At 54.1% G+C, this 13,591-nt stretch overlaps 1 protein-coding gene across 1 annotated transcript in view; it reads right to left on the bottom strand.

Moving 5' to 3' along the window:
• The window catches only part of ZMIZ1 (zinc finger MIZ-type containing 1), a 241,868-nt gene that overhangs the window by 186,840 nt on the left and 41,437 nt on the right, over nt 1–13,591 (bottom strand). The window contains 1 exon segment of the mRNA XM_027530871.1: nt 4,973–5,096. The gene's annotated coding sequence lies outside the window, so the exon portion shown is untranslated.

Genomic DNA, 13,591 nt, shown 5'->3' with positions numbered 1-13,591 from the left:
GTGGCCATAGAGGGCGGCACCTGGGCTCTGCTCCAGGGCAGCTTCCCACTTCAGCATTTGGGCAGACTGGCATCCCTCTGGGAAAGAGGCCCAGCTGCTAGCCCAGGAGAGGTCCCAAGGTGCCTGGGTTGCTGAAGAGGACTCAGTGTGCTGGAGGTTCAGCCAGCGGGGGTACACAAGCCCCCAGCGCTGCCCCTCCCCTCTGCCACTGTCTCTGGGTGAGCTGTGAGCCTCTGCTTCCAGGCCAAGGCCAGTCCCAGCTCCTGGCCTTCACAGAGGAGCTGCCACTGCCCCACAGCCCCCTTTGGCTCCCTGTAATCTGCAGGATCAAGGTCAAACTCTATGGCCCCTGGGAGCTGCCTCAGTACCTGCTCCCAGGTGTGGCTGAATGAAGTGTCCTCTCCCAGAAGACTCCTGACCAATCCCACCAAGTTGTGCAGAGACCCCAGGAAGACCCTGTTTCCTCACTCCTCTGTGTAGGGATCTAGACCCCTCCTCCAGGCAGTCTCCCCTGCCTGCCTCCTCCAGCACAAGGGAAGAGCTGTCCCTCCCATTTCCTACTGCCTTCACCTGCTGAGAGCCTCCACCTAGCACACACTGCTCTGTAGACTCCGTTGACCTCCGTTCAAGTCCAGGGCTGTGCTCACCCAGCACTCAAAGAGGCACTTGTGAATGCCAGCTCCTAGCCCAGTGCCGGAGCCCAGTAAGTGTTCAACCCACTATGACCGATGGAATGAATGGTTCACCAGCAAACATACCTGTGGCTACCAGAGACAGAAGCAGTGGGGAAAACACATATTATGGTGTCAGGTAAAACTGGGCTGAATTTCAGCTTCACGGATAGCACTGTGACCCTGTGTATATTTCTAAACCTCTCCGAGCTTTGGGGCTTCTGTCATAGCTCGGTTGGTAAAGTATCCGCCTGCAACGTAGGAGATCCCGGTTTGATTTCTGGATCGGGAAGATCCACTGGAGAAGGGATAGGCTACCCACTCCAGTATTCTGGCCTGGAGAATTCCAGGCACTATACAGTCACAGGGTCGCAAAGAGTCGAACCCGACTGAGCTTTGAGCTTCTTCATCTACAGGTGGGATAATCCGAGTGTCCCTGGGTTGTTGAGATGTTTGAGAATATTGCAGGTTGTGAACCCTGACCTGTCTCAGCAGAGCCTCTGGTTTTACAGACCAATGAACCGCTGCTCAGAGAGGGACGGTGACTTGTCCAAGGTCACACAGCAGGTCTGCAGCAGGACTGAGGCTTGAACTAAAACTTTGCTCGAAGGGCTTGGGGGGACAATGGCCCACCTTGCTGACCCAGAGGGTCCCCCACCTCGGGGAGGAACGACCAGTGGGCTGTGGACTGTATTTCCAGCTTCAGGTTGGGTGAGGGGTCAGTGCTGGCTGCAGAGGCTGGGGGTGGACAGGCCTGGACTGCTGGCAGTGAATTCCAAGGAGGGAAAGGAGTCTGTGCATTCCCAGCTGGCGCTGGAGACTGACATGCACGCCACATGGGGACCCTGGAATTCAAGCTCTGTGTGGCCACGGCCAGGCCCGCCATGAGCTGGGCTTGGCACTCAACGTCGTCTAAACCAGCCCCAAACTTGCCTTGTGCCATGTAGCCCTGGAAACGTGTTGACTGACAGATGATGGTGTTCATGCTGTCAGTGTGAAGCCACAAACTCAGGGCTAGAGGGGCTGTCAACCCAGGTCCCTGCCTACAGAGCTCTCATCCACAGCTGTTTGGAACTGCCTCATGTGACACCCCAACCCCCGCTGTCCCCCTACAGCCTCTCTGAAATGACAATCCAACCACGTCTCTCCCTGTGTGCCCACAGCCCTGGGGATCAGCCCCATCACTCAGCCCCACCTGCTTGCGTACCGTCAATGCCGTGGAGCACTAACCTCATCCCAGGCACTGCAGCAAGGGTTTATGTGGATGACTTTATTGAATTCCTCACAACTCAGTGGGGTTAGTTCTATTATTATCCCTATTTTACAGATGAAGAAATGAGGCAAAGAGAGATTAAGCCACGCTTCTAAAGTTACAAAGAGAGGAGTGTGAAGAGTCTGGAAAACCCCAATGCCAAGGCTCGGAGTCCATACCTTTCACCACATCCATGCCCTCTGCACTCATCCACCAAAGGTGTGCTGAGTACCTTTAATGAAGTGCCAGCCGGGGGGGCAGCTGTCATGGCCCTGACTAGACATTCTTCTGTGTCCAGCTGGGTTGGCTGTCATGACCCAGACCTGGCTCCACTTTGCCAGGCTGAGGGAAGCGGGCCAAGCCACTCCCAGTGGTGGGTAGGTCTGGGGGCTTGTGTACTCAGCTGAAGAGACCTTCAGCCCGCTGGGTCCTCTTCAACAGCCGTAGCACCTGCGGGGCCTCTCCTGGATAAGGGGCTGGGAGAGCCCGTCTTCCAAAATGCTGAAATGGGAAGCTGCCTCGGAACACAGCCTAGGTGCCACCCTCTGTGGCCACTGTCTATATCCCTTCCCGAGGTAGGCCTGACCTCAGCCCGGGAGCTAGGCTAGGGATTGCAACTCTGGGCCTCTGTTTTCCAGTCTGGCAAAGGGCATAGGACCTCTCAAGGGCTTTCTCAATGGCCTGATGGGGTGTGAAAGAGCTTACACACTGTAAAGAACTCTACAGTAACAGGTCATTGTAGCTACCGGAGCGGGTCACAGGGCGGAGGTCAGGAGGGCAGGCCTGGGGTCAGAGAAGGCTCCATAGCATCTGGCCCACAGAAGTGAGTTTGCCAAACAGAGAAGGGCAGGCAAGGGGCAATGAGGCAGAAGGCTCTGCAAATAAAACACAGAGCAGCCCCCAACCCCCTCTGCCCTTGTGGATTAGGCAAAGCACACAAACACCAGGTTTCCAAAGTGTGTAGGGACAGGGCTCAAAGGCAGACAGTGCACACCGGGACACCCCTGGACACCACTGCCTGCTGGGGGTGGGGCTGGCATCCCACCCTCCCCGAAGCCACCGTCCCCAGATGCTTGAGATGAGCTGGATGCTGGCTCCACCGGGGCTTCTGCAGCTGGTGGAGAGGGCAACATCTCTCCCTTGGACAGATGAGTCTCACAGGGCGATGCGGGACCTGCCCAAGGTCACTGGGTCTGTCAGTGACTGGCGGAGCCTGCATGTGAAGTCCGTTCTTCACTTATTCTAGGCAGTGCTGGCTTCATAGGCAGTTGCCTGGGGCCCCAGGCTCAAAAGGACCCACTCATGGTTTAATGTTCTATGGCCACCATCGTGAAATCCTTAATAATTTTTGAGTGACAGGCTCCACAATTTTGTTCTGAACCAGGCCCTGCAAATTATTTAGCCAGACCTGATTCTAGGAGATTCTGGTGGACATGTTGGGAGAGGAAGTAGAGGGCCAATAAATGAACTTTTTTTCTTTAACTAGAGGATAATTACAAAATAGTGATGGTTTCTGCCATACGTCAACATGAATCAGCCACAAACTTTGATTTCTCTGGGACTTTGCAAGAGCCGGACCTTCTGCTTGGGCTTCTCTTTTCTCCTTTATATCAACCTAGCAAATTTCTCCCTGCCTTCCAATGCTCAGCTCACTTGTCACCTCCTGGGGATTCTTCCCAGATCTCTTCCCTCACCAGAGAACATACCAGTCAGAACTCATGCCCCCTGTGCCATGGTCCCTTCTCCTTGGAACACATCCCTCCCTGTGTATGCATGTGAGTACATCCCTGTGTGTATGTGGAGATACCATGTGTCCTGAGAACCTGTGTCTGTGTATCTGTGTAAAGAGTCAACACAGAAGTTTGTGAACGTGCCTCTATAAGCATACGTGTGCAGCAAGTCTGTGCACATGTGTGTCTATAGTGTGCACGAGTGAGGTCTGTGTGTATACGCATGAGAGGGAGTGTGCCTCTGCAGGTTTCTGTATGTATCTGTGCACACACAACCACTCATGGCTGTGTGTGCACGCACATCTATAGCCCCTTAGCATGTAGGGACAGGTTTACAAGCACACATTGCCTGTGTAGAGTACACATGTACACGTGTTCATGGACACAGGTATGACTATGGGGTAGAAGACCCCTCTGAGACTTGTATGTGTATCTGTACTTTCAGATGAAAAACCTCATGTTCACGTGTAACTATAAATGGTCTTCTTTCTCAGGAAAATCTTAGTCCTCTCAGAGACATTCTGGATCATAACTTGGGCTACCTTCTCCAAGATTTCCTAGATTCCAGCCTCCCCATACTCACATGAAACTCCAGTGTTAATCTCATCCCACATCATGGCAGCCTTCCTAACCTCATGCTTCCCACCAGCCAAATGAGGACACCCATGATCTCTTGATGCCCACCCACAAGAAAAGACCAGCAGAGAGGGGGCAAGGCCAGGGGCAGAATGAACCAGAGGTCAGGACGTGGCGCACTGGAGCCACACAGACCTGGAAGTGAACCCCATGGGGGCTCAGCCAGGAGTGCGGCCTTGGGCATGCTCCTTTCAGACCACAAACCTCAGTTTTCTCGCCTGTACAATGGGAAGGATAACAGCACCCACCTCACAGGGCTGTGATGAAGATGAAAAGAGTGAATAACTACACAGTACTTAGCACAGTGCCTGGCATACAGTTAAGTGCTCAGAATGTTAGAAGATATTATTATTATTTTCATGAGCTAAATGAGAAAACGGAGGCTTTCAAAAGCGAAGGGACAGGGCTACCCAACACTACACTGGGAGTTGGCAACTGGATAAAACCTGAAGTTCAAGTGCCAGACTAGGGTATATCCCTTCCCACAACCCTCCATTCTCTGGCTCCCTCTGAAAGGAGGATGCCAAGGAGAAGTGAAAATTAAGAAATAAACCCCTTCCCCTAATTCCTCAGTGATGACAGCCCAGCTCCCGCTTCTCTAGGCCCTGAAACAGCACCAGCCGCTTGGACTGAGTCCCACACCTGCAGACACCCAGGGTCAGGGCCCAGCTCATTCTGCTTACCTGCCAAGGTCTCTGCTGACCACGGGGACTGGAGGCTGCTAAGGGTGTCAGGAAAAGGCAGTCACAGGGGAAGGAAGCTGTAGCCCCAGCAGTCCAACCTGGCTGAGCAGAGCTGCTGCAGGTCCTGTGGAAGAGAGGAGAGGGTGCAGTGAGCTCCAAGCCTGAGCCTGAGGGCCCCGACCCTCTTCACCCACCTCTAGGTCCTGCCTGCCCAGGCCCCTCTGGCCATCTCCGAGAGTTGAGCAGGCCCACAGAAGTGGAGCCACCCTAGAAACTGGATAACTGGATGCTGTCCCCCTCCTCCACTCCAAGTAAAGGTCAGAGGTCCAGAACTGGCCCCAGCACCAAGGTCAGCTTCTCTGTACCCTGTCCTGCAGCTTCAGCCATGCTGGGACACCCACCACTGTGTTGCAGTCAGCCTAGCCCCCTGGAACCTCATCCTTTGGATAAACCGGGTACTCTGTCTGGGTCAGCCTAGCCCCCCTGGAACCCCATCCTTTGGATAAGCCGGGTACCCTGTCTGGGTCAGCCTAGCCCCCCTGGAACCCCATCCTTTGGATAAGCCAGGTACTCTGTCTGGGTCAGCCTAGCCCCCTGGAACCCCATCCTTTGGATAAGCCGGGTACTCTGTCTGGAGCCCTTTCCCATATGTTTCTGTCTTTCAAAGCCCCACTCTGCTCAGAAGTTCCCATGGAGCCCTCACTGACCTGCTGCTCCTTTCTTTGTTCATCCTGCAGTGGCTTGGGTCCAGCTGACCATGTTCCCTGCCCTCCCCCCAGCCCCAGCTTTCTATTGGCCGGGTTCCCCTGTGAGCAGAGCTCCTGGTCATCAGGAATGAGGTCTAGTTTATGTCTGTCCTCTGAGGCTCACAAGGCCACAGCGACTGCTGGATGGATAAATGGAGGGATGGATGGATGGATGAGTGGGGCAGTGAAGACAGTCAGTAAATAAGTTGAACAAAATGGGCCATTTGACATATGCCCTAAAGTCCAGAAGCCTGCTGAGCTTTCCACGGGCCTCCTCATACCCTTGCCCCTGTTAGATTCCAGAACCCAGAGTTCAGGGTGGTGAGACCAAAGAGGCTTGGGGAGGTGGACTCCCTTCTCTGCCAATTCACATATGAGGAAACTGAGGTCCCGATAAGGGAAGGGTTCCCATTGCAGGGTTCCCAAGGTCCCATTGCAAGAAAGAGCCAGGCCAGAAATTAAGCCCAAATCTCCTTGTCTTGTCCACTGCCTGGAGGCAGCCACGGCAGTCCCTTCCACCTCCTGCATCCTCATGTGTCAGTTCATGCAGGCACCTAGCTTCCCTGATTGTTGGGGGATGAGGCTAGCTGTAGAAGGCGGACTCTGGGTAAAAGAGGGAGGGCAGTAGAAGGGCTGTGGGATAGGAAAAAGTGCAGTAATGAAGATCAAACTCAGAAAAGAGCCATCTGGTCTGATGGTCCTCCTTTCCCAGCCAGGAGGCCTGAGGCTAGAGGCAGGCCAGAGAGGGGACATTACAGGGAACCCTGGGGTCAGAGACACCTCTCCAGCCCACATTCAGCTGGGGGGCCTCTCCAAAACCCCCATTAACCACTTCACTGTCCTCCACAGAGGTCTTCTGGGCCTCCCAAACACGGGTTGGTGGGGCATGTCATGGGCACCACCTTGAACAGTTCGCATGCATCCCCTAGCCTGTGGTCTATCCTCAACCCAGCATTTTCAGCTCCACAGAAATGTGTGCATGTGGTCACCCAATGATGCATACTAGAATGTTCACAGCAGTGCTAGTCAAAACGGCCCAAGAATGAAAACTTCACAAATGGTCATCAACTGTAGAACGGATAAATCAGTGTATCCACACAATGAAATACAACACAGCAACAAAAACAAATAATCTGCAACTATATCCAACAATACAGGTAATATTATGAACATAATGTTGACCAAAAAAGCCAGATACAATGGATAATATACTTGTGTATTCAGTCACTTCAGTCCTGTCTGACTCTTTGCAACCCTGTGGACTATATAGTCCTCCAGGCTCCTCTGTCCATGGGATTTTCCTGGCAAGAACACTGGAATGGGTTGCCATGACCTCCTCCAGGAGATCTTCCTGACCCAGGGATCGAACCTATGTCTCCCATGTCTCCTGCTTTCTTTCCCACTACACTAATAGGGAAGCACCGAGAATATACTTAAGGAGTCCACTTATTTAAAGATCACCTGATGCGAAGAGCCGACTCATTGGAAAAGACGCTGATGTTGGGAAAAATTGAAGGCAAAAGGAGAAGGGGATGACAGAGGATGAGATAGTTAGATAACATCACCGATGCAATGGACAAGAATCTGAGCAAACTCTGGGACATTGTGTAGGACAGAGGAGCCTGGCATGTTGCAGTCCATGGGGTAGCAGAGTGAGACATGACTTAGTGACTGAACAACAGCAACAAGAATAGGCAAAACTACTCTAGCCTGGGGTAGACTAAATACATATGGCCAGATTCTCTGCAGCTGCTCCTATCAAAAGGCGAAGTCCAGGGACTTCCCTGGTGGTCTGGTGGCTAAGATTCTGCAACGCCAATGCAGGGAGCCTGGGTTCAATCCTGGGTCAGGAAACTAGACCCCACGTGCTGCAACCAAGGGATCCCATATACCCCAATGAAAATCGAAGATCCCGTGTACTGCAACTAAGACCTCGTGCAGCCAAATAAATAAGTAAAAATAAATATTTTTTAAAAAGGGTGGAGCCTATCCTCTATCCCTGAATCCAGGCTGACCACGAGACTTGTTTTGACCAACAGGACTTGGTGAAAGTAGTATTTTGTGACTTACAGAAACTAGGTCTCAAGAAATCCTGCTATTTCTGGTTTGGGCCCTCTTGGAATGTGGCCTGGCCAGGGAAGGAAGCCAGTCTACCCTACTGGGGGGTGGAGGAGAACTGAGGCTGCCCAGCCAATAGCCAGCACAACCTGCCAGATGTGACTGAGGCCATCTTTGACCATCCTGTCCAGCCGGCCTTTCGGGTGACTGGAGTCACATAAGCCCAAGGGAAACTGGCAAAGGGACTGCTCAGGCAAACCACAGAATTACGAGACATAATAAATGGCAGTTGTTTAAGCCACTAAGTTTCGGGGTGGTTTTGGGGGCAGTAATAGATAACTTATAGTATACTGTTGATATTGTAAGGATAATGTAGTCATTATCCTTGCGGGGGAGCAATGACTGGAAGGGGGTATGTTGGGGGGCTTCTAGGGGATCTGGAATGTTCTGTTTCTTGATCTATATGTTGGTCACATGAGGGTATTCATTTTGTGAGAATTTGTTGAGCTATGCTTAGCATATACACACTGTTTCAGCATGGATGTAATACTTCAGCTGAAGCTAAAAACAAACAAACCTTCCATGGCTTTCTGCCCAGGCAGCCAAGATCCAGCCCCGCCCTGGCCTGCTGGCCTCACCTCACTCTCCTCTGCACATTCACAGTGCCACCTTACACCTCTGTGCTGGGGAGGCCCCTCCCTTCCTGCCCAGCTTCAAGCTTGAGGGCAGGAAGCACCTCCTCCTGGAAGCCTTCCCTGACTGCCCTTGGCCTTGCCCGAGTATCCATATTCATACAACTATCTCTCTGGAGCTGGAATTTCCTGAGCACAGATTTAAGTCTGTCCCTTCAGTCTCCCCAGCTCTTGGAACTCTCCAAGTGGGAGCCCTGTAGGGTTAGGGGGCACCCCTTTTCCTATTTATTCCCCTAGGGTCACAACCTCCACAGTGGAGCTGTGATGATCAGCCAGGCTTTGGGGATGAAGGGGAACAGGGAGAACTGGTGATCACAAGAAGGGTCATATGTCACCATCTCCTGGGAACCCAGTTTCTCCCAGGTAGACCAAGGGCAAGGCTAAATTTGGGGGTACAAAGAGGGTTTACAAAGAGGGGGAGGACTTAAGGAGCCACCCATTTGTAGCCAGATGGTGACACCTGTGAAAGGGTACTACTCCTTCCCTCTTAATTATCTAGTGAAATAAAGTGCACAGCAGGGCCGACGGGCAGTCAGCACTGCATCTCTGCCAAAACAGTGGAGAGTGGTAATGTCAGACACATGGGCATCAGCTCTGCTAAAATCCTTCCATACACTGACTCCGTGACTGTGACTCAGGTGGGCACCAGGGCCTCGGTCCTAGATGCCCCTCTCTGGGCCTCCTATTCCATCTCTGCAGTTCCAGCTTTGTCCTCAATGGATGTGTGGCCCTGGGGTAGCCCCCTCCAACCTCAGCCCCCTCCACTCTTATCCCAGAGATCGGCTTAGTCAACAGTCTCTGATGAGTCACATTTTTCTTTCCTGTGGGAGGGCTGGCCCCTGAAAGGCCAGGGAATCTTTCTGCCTCCTCAGAGTCCCTGCCACAAGCAGGCGGGTGTGGCCACTGCAGGTCATCGATGGCAGGCCACTGCACCCTGTCACCCACCTGCCCCTGGGAAGGGGGTGCTCAGGCCTGGAGGGGAGAGTCCATCTCCACCCTCATGCTTTCCCTGGTACCCAGATTCTTTCACTAAGAAAGGAAGCTCCTTGCCCAACAAGGAGGCTCAGAGAAGCCAGAGCGTTCACGATGGGAGATGGAGACCCGGCTATTTGCGGGTCAGCTTCGGTCTGTCCTGTGGCAGAGGTAACTTGGTGTGAGGAGCCTGTGAGGGCAGCTGGCTGGGTCCAGACTAATGACAGAAGGAGCTCTGAACTGGGGCACGCCTTCCCCAAGCGGGTGTGCCGTCTCAGAGTGGTGAGGGCCCTGTCCACAGAGGCGTGCAAGCCGATGCAGTGGCCAAGTGGTGCTGTGAGCGCACAGGAAGCGTCGGAACTGGAGCTGAACTCTGTATTTCCCAAACTCCTCTGATGATAAGAATCACCGGGGCTGCTCGTGAAACCCACAGCCTCCCAGGCCTCTCCCCTGAGAATGGAAGTCTGTGGGTCTGGAACGCAGCCCAGAAATTTAAATTTTTAACAAGCCCTCCCAGGTGATCCTGCGCATCTGTAAAGTTTGAGGGGAACACCGGCAGATGACCTTCCAGGTCCCTTTGGGCCTTGAGATGAGTGATTCTGAGCCCCACACTCCACACCTCCCCTACCCTATCTGGAAGATGCGGCTGGCAGGAGACTAACTGCATCATTAAAATAAAAATGATTTAACAGCTTTAGGAGGGGCAGAGATGTCAGGGGGAGGGCGGTTCTAACCCATGGTGGTACCGGCAGCCGCTCCCTCCTTGTGCCCCTCGGCCCCCCAGAGTTATCCAGAAAAGCTCAGCATTGGGGAGGGGGTGAGTTGACAGCTGTTCAGCTGCTGCTCAGCGAGACCCGGAAAAGCAATTATCTTGCTCTTAGCAGAAAGGCACTGGCTTTTACCCGCCCCCTCCCTCCCACCTTCACACACACATACACACACACACACAGACATATACACACACACACCCACCCACACACACACACACCCACCCACTCACCCAGGCCGAGACGCTGCTGGCTGGCTCTGAACCCACCTCCCCCTAACCCCACCAGCCCCCAGATTCCTCTGACTCTCAAACCTCCATCCTCAGAGCACATTTCCAACACTTAAATCATTTAGCCCGCTAAACCGGAGACGGCGAAATGGGTGCTATTTCTTAAAAACATACAGAGAGCGTATTAAATTATTGATAGCCATTAAACAGGGGGAAAAATTAAACAGCTCTCAGCTCTTATCAATCATTCATGCAGTTTCCACTGGGGTGTTTTCTGGAGAGTGATCACACGGGCAGCCCAGGGAGCCGACTCCTGCTGGCAAGGAAGGCTCTGGCTGCGTGGAAGCGGGGAGGGGGCCGCTGCAGCCCCCAGCTACTACTCAGGCAGGCAGAGGCTGAGAAGGGGGTCTGGTGGGGGGTGGGGAGCAGTCAGCCTCTCACTTGACTGCCCCCCACCATTTTCACCACGTTATTAACAAAAGGACACTCTGATACCGCTCTCAGGAACCCCCTTCATTAAATCCAGCCTGCTCTTATTGAGCATCTAGTATGTATCAGGCATGCAAGGTGCACAGATAAATCAGCCTCAAAGCACTCACGCAAAGGTGGGAGGGAGCCCTTTGAAGGAAAACGTGGTTACGCTACGTTGTGATAGGAGCTGCTGTGGAGGTCAACTCCGAGGGTGGCCCCAAGGAAAAGGGAACCACTTTGGCTGCAGTGGGGTTGTTAAGGAAGGCTTTGCCACCGAAGTCATTCCTGGGTAAATTCTCACCCAGAGCACAAACCTGGGAAGGGCATCCCAGGAAAGCTGGACAGCCCCGGCAGAGGTCCGCAGCCTCGCTGAGCCTAAGTTGAGCATTCCATCCTGTCAACAGCCCCGCAGATACTGGCCATGTGGGCTCAGGGGCTTGGCCACAGTGTGTGGAGCAGGGAGCCGGCCGTCACCTCAGCCTCTCTTCCAGGCCCTGGTCAAATCCAGGCCAGGCCAGGGGAGTGATGCATGAGGCCAGGCCCCCACTGAGCGCTGACGCTGACGGGCAGGAGGTTGGGGTTCACCCCAGCTGCCCGGGGCAGCAGCACCTCCACCCTCGCACGGCAGATCCATTTCCTGGCTCTGACTCAGGACACCTAAGCCAGCGCGTGACGCAGGCCACGGAGGCTGCAGGGCCGGGGCAGCGCTGCTCTCCCAGCCTCAGACAGGCCTGGCAGAGCTGTCCTCGGGCTCCCTCCTGTCGCTGAGCTGTGCCAAGGACCAGGGCACCAGGGCTGTGGGAGCCAGCGGACACTCGATACCGCCCCACCTCTCCGCTCAGGGACCGTCCACAACCAGGGGCCATCTGAGGCTCTGAGGCCAGGCCAGGCTGCCGGCTGCTGCAGGGAACAAAGAGGCCAGGCCCACGCCCGCCAGGACCCTGCAGTCCCAGCCCCCCCGGAGAGCACGGCATTCTTGAACGCCTTTCAGGAGCTCTCCTTGCTCAGGAGCCCAAGCCGGGAGCTGGGAGGAGGCCCTGCCAAGTGTTGATAGCACCCTCTCCAGAGAAAGCTGCTGTCGCGGGGAAACATTCTGGGGAGAGTGGCTGTTTACCACCAACGCCTGGGACTGTCAAGAAATAATCAGAAGAAACTGAATGTGCAAAGTTGAAAAGACATGTAACGGAAGCCCCCTCCCCAAGCCTGGGACTTTTCAACCTGGAGGACCAGGCTGCTGTATATTTTGCCTGGTTTGGGGAAATATTCTTAAATTTGCATCAGGGTGGAGGAGGATGTGGGAGGTGATATACATACAGTCAGCTAAGGACTGGGAGACCACGGCCCCGAGCACCATCATCAGCCTTGGCCTCTCTGGGCCTCAGTTTGTGCACGTGCAGAGTGACAGATACCCATTCGACCTTCAGGAAGACCATGCGGTCTGAGGGGACAGGGTTAGCCTCCAGGCTATCTCTCCAGTCTGTCAGGAACATGCAGTTCCTTAAGATGACCTGAACATGCCACATGCTCACCTGAAGACTCGGAACAATGGGGCTCAGCGAGTCTGAAAATGTCAGCACAGACCCGTACATCTGTCAGCAGCACGCGGCTCTGCCGGGTCCCTGCCACCCCACCTGGAGTGCTGCACGTGATCTGTTCCCTCTCATCCACCACCACACCTGTGTAGGGCTTGGGCCTGAGTGGGCACAGAGCAGGCTGTCAAGGGAGGTTTGCTGACCGGCAGAATCAAGACTCATATGGGCAAGTGACCCCCCCCAAATTCCAATCATAACATCTATCCCTATTCAGGCAGCAGCCCTGACTCCCCACTGCCAGCACCTCCCACTGCCAAACCCCCAAGTCTAAGTCCTTCACCTGGGAGTTGTGTCTGAACTTCCAGATGTTTCTTACAGCCTCTTTGCTCCAGCCAGAGAAGAACGACTCAATCTCCCCTGTCCATTCACGCTCTGGGGCCTTTGCACATATTATTGTTTTCTTTCCTACAGCCAAGTCCTACTCCAGGTCAAGCTCTCTGTCCCCCTTTGTAACTGTTGTCACACTTTCCACGTTACACCAGACTGGTTTCTGTTTGCATCGGCTCTGCACTCAGCCTGGAGCACCATGAATGCAAACAGGGCTCCTTTCATCAGCACCTCACCCAGGGGGTCAGAGAGGGGCCTCTAACTTGACTACAGTTCAACAAGCACCCCAGCCCCCAGCCTGTAGGTCAGAATCAGTTCCTCCTAAGGGCTAACCAGCATCACTACAGCTGTAATTGTAAAAGCCATTCCCTGGATAGTGGGGGAGATGTCCTCCGCCAAGTGTAAATGAGACTGTACTCTTGGAGCTCCCGGAGCCAAGGGAAGGGGCAGGCTTGGGAATTTCCAGGCAAAGGCCAGCAGAAATTGGCCACAAATGAATCATTAACTCTCGAGTCGAGAGCTCCGAGTGGCCGGTGCCAAGGTCTCGGGCTCTGGCCTGTGTGGGCCACTTGGCCTCTCTTGGCTCAGGCCTGAGGGTGGCCCCCCCTCCCTGGCCATCTGCTTCACCCCATGGCCACTGGTCACTGACAGGCGAGGCCATCTGGACCAGAGCGGCCCAGATGTCTTATGGGAGAGGGCACGCCTTTCCCCAGGAATGACTCCAAAGCTTTGCCACACACGTCTGTCCTTCTGAAGTGCTGTCC

The sequence above is a fragment of the Bos indicus x Bos taurus genome, chromosome 28 (genome assembly GCF_003369695.1).
Source record: "Bos indicus x Bos taurus breed Angus x Brahman F1 hybrid chromosome 28, Bos_hybrid_MaternalHap_v2.0, whole genome shotgun sequence".
In the NCBI taxonomy this organism is placed as follows: domain Eukaryota; kingdom Metazoa; phylum Chordata; class Mammalia; order Artiodactyla; family Bovidae; genus Bos; species Bos indicus x Bos taurus.
The sequence above is the reverse complement of the archived record's forward strand: the minus strand, read 5'-3'. Positions and strand labels throughout refer to the sequence as shown.